We start from the raw sequence: 14,054 nt of genomic DNA, 5'->3' as shown, positions 1-14,054 counted from the left end.
AAAGAGCAATATTTCTTTCACCCTGTTAACTTTTTGTGCCTTTCCGCATATCCAAACTCGTTGGAATTCATTTTAGAATAATAAATAATATCACATAATATGATCCACACGATGACTGAAAAAACTTCTCTGAATTCTGTCTACTTGATGAGATGCTACACTCACGATAAAGGTGAATTTTAAAAAGGAAAACGACAGGCTCAAATACCACTATCCTAACAGAGATTTTCATCTCTGTTCGTTACCTTTCAGGGCTTCATACTATTTGGTTTCATGCCCTTCTTTCTATCTCCCCCCCCGCCCAATTATCTCCTTTCTCAGTTTTCAGTTATTTTAATGGACGCCTCATACATAGTCCTGCTGGTGGGCCATCGTTTGGAAACTCCTACTCTGGGATATTCAGGTAATGTCTAGTTTTTGCTGTTAGAACTAACAGCTCAATTAGCATCTTCATGCACACAGTTTTTTCCTTCTATTAATTTTCCTCCCCAGCATACATCTGCATCCCTGAAACTCTTAAATCCCAGAGTTCTTTGACTTTTGCTTCATACTTCCATGTGTGATCTGGAAGGGAAGCAGAAGGTATATATTTCTGGGGTTTTTTTTTGGTTCGGTTTTTTACAACCTCATCAGCATTGGGTGTTGCTATATAATTTTTTTTTTTTTAACATTTTAACATTTTAACTTCCTATTGTCACAATCTATAACTATTTCTATAAAATGCCCCCGAGCAGCCAGTCTCCTTATTTAAAGTATAAGCATTTTGTCTCTCATTTTCCCACTGGACCAAGTGCACAGTTTTAATTAGAATGGAAATTCCAAGGTGAGTGTACGATCGGTTTGGGTAGAAAAAATCCATTCAGCCATGTCACTACATCTTTACCGCATTACTCAATCAGTAAGTGTCCTGCCTTTTTTTTACCTTTTCAGTCACCAACTGTAGCACAACATGGACCCCATGTGAATGCCAGGCAAAGGCCAAAACCAACACCTAAGTCCCTCTGGTTCATTCTGGCTTATGTACTCACCCCCCTAGCTGAAGTGCTGTCTGCTTTTATGAGGTGTGCCACGCCACTCAGAAAGACCGTCTTCCTTCTAAACTGATCTGTTCACAAGGCCATGCCCTGCTGTATCTTAGGTGTAAGAGAATAAAAGTTTCTTTTAATTTCTGAAATAGGTCCATGCAAATAGAGGCTCTCCATCACTCATTCAGATTAAAGAGGCTCCGTGCCTTCCTCCAACGTTCCTGGTTTTATTGGAGGTTCATGAGGGGCTCGTTCTTTCACTCTGGAATCATGACAGTTTCTCGTCTGATGCCGGGGACCTTAGGTGAGAAAGTCCACTTCGGTAAAGTATCATGTCCTGAGTCCTTACCAATACTTTGTGCAAAACACTTAACTGAAATGCTGGTTTTGGTCATTTAAATCTCACGAGTTTTGAATTAAATGTCACTGTTCCCTTTTTACCAGTGAGGAAAATATTTCAATCCTGGGGCCGCCACTTGCTGTGTGATGTTGTCCCAGTAACTTAACCTCTCTGAGCTCCTATGTCCCAACCCCACGATACATTCGTGGTTTCTCTTACCCCTCCAACTTCATCTCTCCCTTGTTTTACTTTCTATATACACAATTGGTTAGATTCCTCTAAGCTGAACAAGTGTGAGTTCGTTAGTAATCTACCCGAATATAGTTTTATTCTTTCTCTATATCCTTTGAAGATGACTTATGAGATTGCTTCAGGGGAAAAAAAGTCTATCATTGTATTTAAATAAAGTTGATCTTAGAAATAATTGCTGAATAATTTTCTATTCTACAAAATGTATTGCTGTTTGCTGTTTTTATTAGAAAGTTAAAATGTATGCTCAGCATTTAAACTTGGGGCAAAACATCAGAAAAACAAATATTCCCAAAGTCCCACCCCTCAGAGACAACCACTGTAAATGTTCTGATATATTACCTTTCACACTTTTTATAAATGCATTTTAAAATTTACTTGCATCTTTTCAGCTTCAGTTTTATATAGCTGTGATTATACACAGTTTTATATATTTTAAATTGAATACATTCTTGATACATCTTTTAATACCTTTATGATCCTGCATTCAGTAAACAGGTATACCACAGTAACCTTTACTGGTATTGGACAGTTAGGGTTCCCCCATTACTGTATTTTCATTAGTATAATGCTTTAATAAATATAATTGTGTACGATCGGGGGAGACTAGTTTAATTATTTTCTTAACATGGATTCCGAAGAGGATGTAAGGTCAAACAATATGGGAATTTTTAAGGCTCTGGGTACCTACTGTCAAGAAACCTTTTCTGGGCTGCCCACGTGGCTAGTTTTCGTACCTGCCAAGAGTATTCTTGGAGAAGAGCAGGTGTGTTTTTACCCACTTGCTGCGGACCCGCTTATTTTCCCCAGATACTCTGCCCATCCGGTGTCTGGCAGCATTAATCTCAGGGCTGCCTATGCAAGTTCCCGGGCATAGAAAACTCTTTCCCTCTGGAACCAAGACAGAAGAGGGCAGGAGCCTTGTGTCAGCGAAATAAAAAAGGGCTGAATGCGAAAGAATCAAGCTAAACTTTGGGTCAGCTGGTTTTGCCAGCCTTTGAAGATGCTATAGTGTTCACTGTTCAGCTGCCTCGGAACCTACTGAGAAAGTCTGAAGACCTTCTTGGCCACGATGGTAAATGTTCCGAATTCTCGGCCCGGTTTGCTGAGGCAGGGCTGGCCCTTAGACTTGGTCTTGGGGAATTTTACCTGGTGTGGCCTAGATTTGAAGGACCTGATGATGAAGCCCTTGCTTTTCACTCTTATTAGCGGCTGCTTTCAAGCTCATTTCAGGGAGAGAGGCTGAGCAGTTCCTTTCCAGATGATTTAGGAAAAATTTCAGTCAGACCATCCTGTTTCCTGAGCTAGATTCCAGAACCTTCTAGAAGCCTGCCTAAATCTCCCTAAATATTCCCAAAGCCTTCACAGCTTCAGTCAAAACATGAAAGTACATGACGTGGACAAACCCAACATACATATACATAGATACACACACATATATACATACACACATATATATAAAATCTCAATGTAACAATGGTATTATTAGTACTATTTTAAATAAAATATTAACATAAATAAAATCACAATGACATGATTAATAATACAAACCAGACACCTGGACTTAGAAATTCAAGTTATAAATTTTAGAACTCTAAAGGAGGGCATTTCTCCCAGCCTGCAAAGATGGTAAGAGTGTATGTGACTGTGTATATGTGTGTGTATACAGACGTGTCAGGAGTTTTGGAATTCAAAAACTCCATTAACATACTAATGGATCAAACAAGTATTGTTATTAAAAACAAACTATTTAACTGGGTTTCATTTCAAACCCTTTGAACACAGGCCACTGTTTCTTTTAAGATACCTGTTTGTTAACAGAAATGGTATTGTCCTCCAAGACAAAGAGAAATATTTTTCTTAAAGCCATGATAATTCATAATAATAATATCAATAATAACCTGATATCAATTTAAATGTCCAGCAGCTGGGGTCAGGACTTTCTGACTACCGTGATGCTGTGGAAGAAATGATGTTTTTAACGTACTAGGTGAAAAATGTAGGTTACAAAAGAGTCTGTAGGGTATGATCCTGTTTCGTTAAACGAATATATATTCGTGTTTCTGTGCATGTAAATTATGTACTGAGAGAAAGAACTGTAAGGTGTTAATAATGGTGATCTCTGGGCAGAGGAAATGGAGTTGCCTTTTTTTCTTTATGCCTATCCATATTCCCCACATTTTCTACAATGGAAGTATGCCATATTACATTCTAAAAAATAAAAGTTATGAAAACAAAGAACGCGCCAACGCTTATAAAACGTGCCCAGCTGCCTCTGTAAGCATTCTTGTACAGCTGTGGGCTGACTCGAGTCCAGTAATTGATCCTCCAAAAGGTTCTCTTGGGCTGACACACTGACACCAACGAAATGGCTTTCAAGTTCCATGGGAACAGAGTGGGGAATTTGAGGGCAGCATCTCACAAAGTAAAGTACACTTGAAAAATAAAAGCAGGGAGATTATATGGGGTCAATGGATAGTTTTAGGTAACTGGGCGGTTGTGTGAATTACACCTTCCATTGCGGTGTGTGTACAAACACCACCTCCCCGTGGCTTGGGCCAGGTGAGTTTTCCACAAGAGCCTTTCCTCCGCGGCAGTCTGACGTGTTGCCAAGGTCGGAATAACTCTTACCTGCCCACCTCAGTGCCCTCCTATTAACCTTGAGCACTCACACCCAGCTCGTGCAGAACCCAGACCGTGGATGGACGCCAAGTCCCTTTCCACTTTTTGTTTTATTACTGCTTGCTAAAAGTTTGAACCAAATGATAAATGGAAGTATTGATTTTATCTACTTGACCTCTGCTAATGTAAAGTTTTAAGAAAACATATTGTTAGAAAAGTAAAGTTATATGTCTTATGCTATTCTAAATAAATATACTCATCAAAAAAACCTTAAAAGAAATATTTACATGTCCAAAGAAGACATACAGATCACCAAAAAGCACGTGAAACGATGCTCGACATGACTAATTATCAGAGAAATGCAAATCAAAATTACAATGAGGTATCACCTCACACCAGTCAGAATGGCCATCACCAAAAAGGTTACAAACAGTAAATGCTACAGAAGGTGTGGAGTAAAGGGAACCCTCCTGCACTGCTGGTGGGAATGTAAACTGATACAGCCGCTATGCAGAACAGTATAGAGGTTCCTTAGAAAACTAAAACTAGAACTACCATATGATCCAGCAATCTCACTCCCGGGCATATATCTAGAGAAAGCTCTAATTCGAAAAGATACATGCGCCCCAATGTTCACAGCAGCACTATTTACAATAGCCAAGACATGGAAGCAACCTAAATGTCTGTCAAGAGAGGAATAGATAAAGAAGATGTGGTACAGATATACGATGGAGTATTACTCACCATAAAAAAGAAGGAAATAATGACATTTGCAGCAACGTGGCTGGGCCTAGAGATTATCATACTGAGTGAAGTAACTCAGACAGAGAAAGACAAATAGCATATAACGCTTATATGTGGAATCTAAAACCATGATACAAATGAACTTATTTACAAAACAGAAATAGAGTCACAGATGTAGAAAATAAACTTACAGTTACCAGAGGGGAAATAGGTGGAGGGATAAATTGGGAGATTGGGGTTGACAGATACACACTACTATATATAAAATAGAGAACTAATAAGGACCCACTGTATAGCACGGGGAACTCTACTCAGTACTCTGTAGTGACCTATACGGGAAAAGAATCTAAAAGAGTGGATACATGTATATGTATAACCGATTCACTTTCCTGTACAGCAGAAACTAACACAACATTGTAAATCAACTACACTCCAATAAAAAGTTTTTGGAAAAGAAACATTTACACAACATAATATCGGCAGCATTACTGTAACTACGAAGTAGAGAGAAATCCTGGGTGCAGAAGACAACTTCTTTCTTGGGAATCGGGATGGTACCTGATTACTTTGGACTTAAATTTTTTTTTCCCCTAGCAGCAAAAGCAGTTCTAAGAGGGAAGTTTATACCAATACAAGCTTACCTCAGGAAACAAGAAAAAGCTCAAGTACACAACCTAAGCTTACACCTAAAGCAACCAGAGAAAGAAGAACAAACAAAACCCAAAGTTAGTAGAAGGAAAGAAATCATAAAGATCAGAGCAGAAACAGATGAAATAGACACTAACAATAGCAAAGACCAGTGAAACTAAAAGCTGGCTCTTTGAAAAGATAAACAAAATTGAGAAATCTTTAGCCAGACTCATCAAGAAAAAAAGGGAGAGGACTCAAATCAATAAAATTAGAAATGAAAAAGGAGAAGTTACAACCAACACCACAGAAGTACAAAGGATCATAAGAGACTACTACAAGCAACTCTATGCCAGTAAAATGGACAACGTAGAAGAAATGGACGAATTCTTAGAAAGGCACAATCTCCCAAGACTGACCAGAAAGAAATAGAAAATATGAACAGACCAATTCCCAGTACTGAAATTGAATCAGTAATTTAAAAACTCCCAACAAACAAAAGTCCAGGACCAGAAGGTTTCACAGGTGAATTCTACCAAACGTTTAGAGATGAGTTAACACCTATCCTTCTGAAACTGTTCCAAAAAACTGCGGAGGAACACTTCCGAACTCATTCTCTGAGGCCACCCTGACCAAAACCAGACAAAGATGTGACAAACAAAAGAAAATTACATGCCAATATCACAGGTGGTCATAGATGCAAAAATCCTCAACAAAATACTAGCAAACCAACTCCAACAATACATTAAAAGGATCATATTTCAGGGATGCAAGGATTTTTCAATATCTGTAAATCAATCAATGTGATATACCACATTAAAAAACTGAAGAATGAAAACTGTATGATCATCTCAATAGATGCAGAAAAAGCTTTTGATAAAATTCAACATCCATTTATGATAAAAACTCTTCAGAAAATGGGCATAGAGGGAACATACCTCAACATAATAAAGGCCATATATGACAAACCATCATACGCAATGGTGAAAAGCTGAAAGTATTTCCTCTAAGATCAGGAACAAGGCAAGGATGCCCACTCTTGCCGCTTTTGTTCAACATAGCTTTGGAAGTCCTAGCCACAACAATCAGGGAAGAAAAAGAAATAAAAGGAATCCAGATTGGAAGAGAAGAAGTAAAACTGTCACTGTTTGCAGATGACATGATGCTATACATAGAAAATCCTGAAGACTCTACCAGAAAACTACTAGAGCTCATCAACAAATTCAGTACAAAGTTAATACACAGAGATCAGTTGCATTTCTATACACTAGCAATGAAACATCAGAAAGAGAAATTAAGGAAACAATCCCATTTACCGTCACATCAGAAATAATAAAATACCTAGGCATAAACCTACCAAAAGAGGCAAAAGACCTGTACTCTGAAAACTATAAGCCGCTGATGAAAGAAACTGAAGATGACATAAACGGATGGAAAGATATACTGTGTTCTCGGATTGGAAGAACGAATGTTATTAAAATGATCATACTACCCAAGGCAATCTACAGAGTCAGTGCAATCCCTATCAAATTACCAATGGTATTTCCCACAGAACTAGAACAAGAAATTTTTAAATTTGTATGGAGACACAAAAGACCCCGAATAGCCAAAACAATCTTGAGAAAGAACAGAGCTGAAGGAATCAGGCTGCCTGACTTCAGACTATACTACAAAGCTACAGTAATCAAAACAGTATGGCACTGACACAAAAACAGATACATAGACAAATGAAACAGGACAGAAAGCTCAGAAACAAACCCACGCGCTTATGGTCAATTAATCTACGACAAACGAGACAAGAATATACAACGGAGAAAAGAAAGTCTCTTCAATAAGTGGTGCTAGGAAAACTGGACAGCTACAGGTAAAAACATGAAATGAGAACATCCTCTAACACCATATACAATAATAAACTCAAAATGGATTAAAGACCAAAATGTAAGACCAGATACTATAAAAATTCTAGAGGAAGACATATGCAGAACACTCTTAGACATAAATCATAGCAATATTTTTTTGGATCTGTCTCTTTGAGTAATGGAAATAAAAGCAAAAATAAACAAATGGGACGTAATCAAACTTAAAAGCTTTTGCAAAGGAAAGCAAACCATCAACAAAACAAAAAGACAACCTACAGAATGGCAGAAAATACTCGCAAGCGATGCAACTGACAAGGCACTAACTTCCAAAATATACAAACAGCTTATACAGCTCAATATCAAAAAAACCCCAAGCAACCCAATCAAAAACTGGGCAGAAGACCTAATAGACATATCTCCAAAGAAGAAATACAGAAGGCCAACAGGCACATGAAAAGATGCTAAACATTGCTAATTATTAGAGAAATGCAAATTAAAACTATAAAATGAGGTATCACCTCACACCAGTCAGAATGGCCATCATCAAGAAGTCTACAAATAATAAATGCTGGAGAGGGTGTGGAGAAAAGGGAACCCTCCTACACTGTTGGTGGGAATGTAAACTGGTGCAGCCACTATACTGAACAGTACGGAGGTTCTTCCAAAAACTAAAAATAGAGTTACCATATGATCCTGCAGTCCCATTCCCGGGCCTATATCCAGAGAAAACTCTAATTTGAACAGATGAACCCCAATGTTCATTGCAGCACTAGTTACAATAGTCAAGACCTGGAAGCAACCTAAATGTTCATCGACAAAGGAATGGATAAAGAAGATGGGGTACGTATACACAATGGACTACTACTCAGCCAGAAACAAGAATGAAATAATGCCACTTGCAGCAACATGGATGGACCTAGAGATTATCACACTAAGGGAAGTAAGTCTGACAAAAGACAACTAGCATATGATAACGCTTATATGTGGAATCTAGAAAAATGATACAAATGAACTTATTTACAAAACAGAAATAGAGTCGCAGACATAGAAAACAAACTTATGGTACCACAGGGGAAAGTGGGGGAGAGATAAATTCGGAGTTTGGTATTAACAGATACACACTACTGTATGTAAAACAGATAAACAGCAAGGGAACTATATTCAATATCTTATAATAACCTATCATGGAAAAGAATATGAAAGAGAATATATATACATTATATATATATATAACTGAATCACTCTGCTGCATACCTGAGACTAACACAACATTGTAAATCAACTACACTTCAATTTTTAAAAATACTGAGTTTTGTTACTTTCTATTTGGGAGGAAAGTATACAGAAGTACAGCATCTAGAAAGAAAATATGAATAACCTAGAAAAATATCAAACTAATTCATCCACCCACTATCGGTCTAAATAAGAACAAGATCGGTGTGATCCCCTGATACCAGCAGCAAAAGCTTCATCAATAAAACTGAGGGGAAATGGCTTCCACCAGATCTTGCTCTGACCTTGACTTCCAGGACAGGAAGACGCACTGATAATTCTCAACACTCTGGAGACTGAATCCTCACAACCTGGCCTGAGCGCGTTTCTGCGATTATACGTTTTCAGACTGGCTTTCGTGAGTCCTGAGACCCTGCCAGGGTTCTTCAGTGGCTCATTCCCGTTTTCTGTGGTTGGCATCTTTGATCATTAACTTTTTAACACATACACCAAGATAGGTTTCAGAGGGAGAAGAGAAGGGCCCTCTGCCGGTATTTGCTATGGTTGAACATGTAAATTTTTCTCTCATGGTTCCACTTAGGCTGAGTGACGCAGAAGTTTGCCGTGGGAGACAAACGTAGTCGTGCAGGCGGGGCGGGCACTTGGAGGGCCCTCTCCGTGGCCCCTTCCACCACTTCTATGGCACTTGGAAGAGGAAGATCATTTACACAGACTCCAATCAGAACGGTGCCCCCTGGATGTGTGCAAAGTGGACCCGATTTCTCCTTCCAGCAACATCAATGCTGGATCTGAGATGGCGCAGGGTGAGTAATGCCGAGGTGGGCGTTCATCGAAACAGAGCAATCAGGAACAAAATGTTCTTGGAGAAAGAATACAGCGCAACAGAAGAAGCCCAACCAGGCGTATTCTGTGCCCTTCCTCACCCACCGAGCTGCGCGACCCTGCTGCATCACTTACCCTCTCGGAGCTACGGCACACGGGTCACACGGCCAGCAGAAAGGCCGCCTTCAGGACCCGGGCCACAGCAGTTTAGTAAGGGTCACTTTAAATTCCTCCCCTCTAGACACTCCTGCCCCCTGGGAAACAGGGTTTGACGGAACCACGAAAACAGCAGTGACAGTAACGCAACTGTCAGGGGACAGTTTTGTGGGCGCCCAGCGCCCACTCAGAGGACAGGTATTTTGCAGGGTGTCTCCCTGATGGTCTTTTAAAGAGCTGCCCCATCCCTACAGCTACAGTTAGAGATGCCTTTCCGTTGTCTGTGGAATTTGTTCCGCACTTTGAGGGTGCTGCCTGCCCCCTCAAAGTGCGGAGAGCACAGAAGCCAGCACAGCGTCAGAAAAGTACGAACAGCCCACAGCCGGGGGCCCAGTGTTCTGTGCTGGGCAGTGAGGAGGGGACCAATGGGGCAGCGTGTAGGCCGGTTGGTACCTCCATCCGTCCGTGGACAGGGGAGTGAGGACAGCTGGTTGCTGGAGCCCTGGGGTATGCTAATTGAGCTATCAGAAGAGTGGCCAGCGGGGCCAAGGGGACTCCATCACTCCATTTCACAGCGAAAGGTACTGGGTTTTGTCTTTAACTTGTGGTGAGACAGGCCCTCAATTCACTTTCTCCTGGAAGGAGGTGATTTCCATGCCTGAGCTAGAGACAGCCTGCGTGTTCATTTCACTCTGTTTTTATAGACCTTTTGCATGCAGTGTTAAGCACACAGCCCTACCACCTAATTTAAAGAGACTGTTATCCATTTGCAGGACAGTTGCTAATGGGAAAAAAATTTATAATAAAAACACGACATCGAATCCTCCGTTCTGAAGAGGTAAACATCAATCACCTAGTGAGAATGTTAGCATTTAATCCTATGCTTCCTGAATGAACTGGTAGAGAAGAAACAACATCTGTTTGCTTTAAGAAACATCCCTGGTTCTTATACAGTTCACTATCTAGAATTGAATCGCACAGAACCTTTCTGAGGAACGGATGCAGAAGGAGGTGATGACAAGGGAAGCTCCTTGCGGTGCCCTGATTTGGCCATGACTTCTGTCCTTTGGCCTGGCCAAGGTGGGCTGCCTCTGTGGGTACCACCGGCAGTGGCAGAAAGAAAACATGTGGTTGCTTTTAAAGATGAAGGAACCAGTCAAGCCTGGGACAGTGGTTAACACAGGCTTGCAATGGATATCAGTTTCCCATCGTGGAGTGTCCTTTCTGAAACTAATATTCTAAGATGATACCCCAACTTTCCTGGACAAATTGCACTTATTTAACAGCAAGATTGGCCCCTGAGATCCTTGGATGCCCTTTTTTTTGGGGGGAGGGGGGGTCAAGTGGACACATTTTACTGACCCCACTTCCCCTCAGTGATGTCCTTTTCTAATGCTATGCATAGGGCTGCATTCTATCATATTTCTTTGCCCCAAATTTGCAATTGTCACTTGTCTAAACCTGGCTGCAGTCTGTCAGGCTGGTATGGTTCAAACATCTATTTTAAAAGTCACCCAAAAAGCAAATTAAAATAAGAAATGCCATGTTCTTTTGTGTAGTCACATTAGTTTGACCTCTGGGAAAATGGGGACAAATAGCTTCCAGGCAGAAGAGCAGGAGTAGCTGAGGCACGGTCCCCACCCGGATGCGAGATCCAGACGGCATCCCCCCCCCATCCCCAGCCTTGCTCTTTGCCAGTGGGCTCTTCTAGGACAGGATATCGACACCTTCAAAGGCCACACTTTCAGGCACACGAATGACCTGGGTGAGGATGAGGGTGGGAGATGGCATCATTTTGGTATTCCGACCTGGTTTCTAGGGGAAAAGAGGATGTAAGTTCTTGCTGAAGTTTATTTTCTAAGCTAATATCAGATATGCACCCGAAGGAAGCACTACAGGAGTGTAGTCTAGGTCCTGAAAGCCAACAGAAGTGGAAATTAAATGACCTACATCATGGGACAGAAGACAGTGGCCTCGGCACCCAGCACAGAAGGAAAACACTTTGCCCGTTTGATTCGAGTGTGACTTCTGTCTATGTATTACCAGTTGTGTCTCAGGCATCATCCACCGGCCTGTCTTTCTGTCTACTAGCTCACTCCAAACCAGCAATAAAAGGAGTACTCGTACTATAAAAAGTAGAGAGGAGGAAAGAAAGTATTATAATGGTGTTAAAATAACTATGTAGACAGTACACACCTAAAGAGAAAATGCACTGTGATCTATTAAAGTGTCTGTGTTGGCGAGCCATGAATATGGGGAGATATGAATATAGGCACGTTTGCTTCCTGCTCTAACACTTAAGCTCTTCCACGTGCACAAACTTTGTACAAGAACATTTCCATGGTCTTAACTCTACTTTTGGTAACACCTGCATAATATTCCAGAATTTCGATGTTCCTTAATGGACTGGACAAAATCCCTAATATACAAAGAAAGAAAGTTGGAGTCCTGATACTGTCCAGTATCCAGTCTAGATCATGGAGGAGTTAACTGAGAAAGCTCTTAGAAACATCTTAACCCAATTTTATCAACAGATGGAGGTTTGGGGCTCAAGCCTTCCCTGCCTGGCACCCATGGCACAGGACCATGTATGAGGTTTGGCAAAAATCAGACAAATAAAAAAACAAAATATCCAGATAAATGTGTCTGTAGTTATTTGTTCTTGATGATCATGCAGCCAAGCTTTCCCTCCACACTGACCCCTGTATTTGATAGGATTAGACATGGCAGAAATCTCAGAAATAATACTCTAGTTCAATAACAGTTGGAAAAGCGTTACCACAAGGACAGGCCATTCTTAATGAACTACCCAGGTAGGGTTTTCATGCAATGAAGAAGGACCTTTGCCTAAATAATGGGAAATCAATTCATAGGATGGGTCATTTACTCACTCAACAAACCGTTGTTAAGCACCTCCTACCATGGTTCCTGTTTAATACCCTGAAACATGGAGAGGGAAATACATTGTGTTAGCCCTAGAGCCCAATGAGGGACTGGAAGCAGGTCCAAAAATTGATCATCTAAGACCCTTGCACAACTACAGGGGCAACACCACATTTGACTTCATGTAATGGCCCTAAGGGTCCCGTTTACAGAGATCCAGTATGGATGTCTTCTCCCAGAGCTGTGCAGCTGGGGCAGTGTAATAAAGAAGGTACACACAATGAATGCTTTGATGAAGGTAAGTGCAGATACTGTGGGATCAGAGGAGAGAGGACCCAGCTTTGCCTCACTGGAAGGGATGGGATGCCAATAAAACTCCTCAACAAAGTAACAGTGACATTTCAAAAACAGTACCCAAGCAGATTTTAAAATAAGTATGCAAAACAGAATAGGATTGAATGCTAAATTTTGCTTTCATTAAATATTTTAAGAAACTGCTCAGAGATATCTGCCCAGCCCCCAAAGACCTTCATGGGGGAAGAAACCTTATTTTCGAAGCACCATCAGATCTTTTCACACTGTCCTTCGCTGAAGAGGTATCTCCCTTCACCCTTGCATGCCACACGCAGTGTTTCCTTTGGGGGCTGCCAATGGCAACACTTATTTGTAATCCAGCAAACGCTGGTAGTTCCATGCAGACCATACAATTAATTTTATTTTTGCCCTCAGCCAGATTTCAAACAAAGACCCCCCAGAGATGTCTGGAAAATTAATTTATTAAAAAGCAATAGCTTGATAATACACATGATGGCAGAAGAAATGAATATGTTCAATATCTTATAAAACAGTTGGCAATCACATAATAGAGCACTCATTGTCAATTTAGTAGCTTATCTCATTATGCTCCACAAATAGTTGTAAAATAGTGTATTATTCATGAACCAACACGTGTTAATTACTTTTAGTGCACATTTATTTTTCAAATGCAGAAGAGTTAAGAGTCATCTATAAAAGCAACTTATTTTGCAAAAGTCTGCTCCAGGCCCCTTTCAAAGAAAGAGCCACAAGGTGTGTTTCTTAAGCCGGAAAATACAAACTGCTGAAGCTCTGTCCCAGCCTAAGGCAGGTAAAGTTACAGCCCCTGCCTTGGATTGCGTGGCAAAGGGCAAGCTGATACAACCCCCCAGCCGTAGACTCCACCCAGTGCCTCAGTCAGACCTGACCTAAGTGGATAAGAAGCCATTCAGCCACCTGAGCCTCACCATGAACTTGGCTGTGGAACCTGTTTTGCAGTGTGTTACGAGCAGACAGACAGGCAGGGGACAGAAATGCTCTTGCATTGCCAGATCTGCCTTTTTACACTCCTGCCTTTCACCACGAGGAGAATACTCCCAGAGGACCACTGGTCCAAAAAAATGAGAGCCACATCGAGTAGATAGGAACCCAGTCCCTAGCCTAGAGCCAAATCCAGCCTGGATCAGCTGATCCTCAGCC

The sequence above is a fragment of the Aethalodelphis obliquidens genome, unplaced genomic scaffold (assembly GCF_003676395.1).
Source record: "Aethalodelphis obliquidens isolate GAN/ISIS:26980383/991018 unplaced genomic scaffold, ASM367639v1 scaffold20, whole genome shotgun sequence".
Classification (NCBI taxonomy): Eukaryota; Metazoa; Chordata; class Mammalia; order Artiodactyla; family Delphinidae; genus Aethalodelphis; species Aethalodelphis obliquidens.
Note: the sequence above shows the minus strand (reverse complement) of the source record.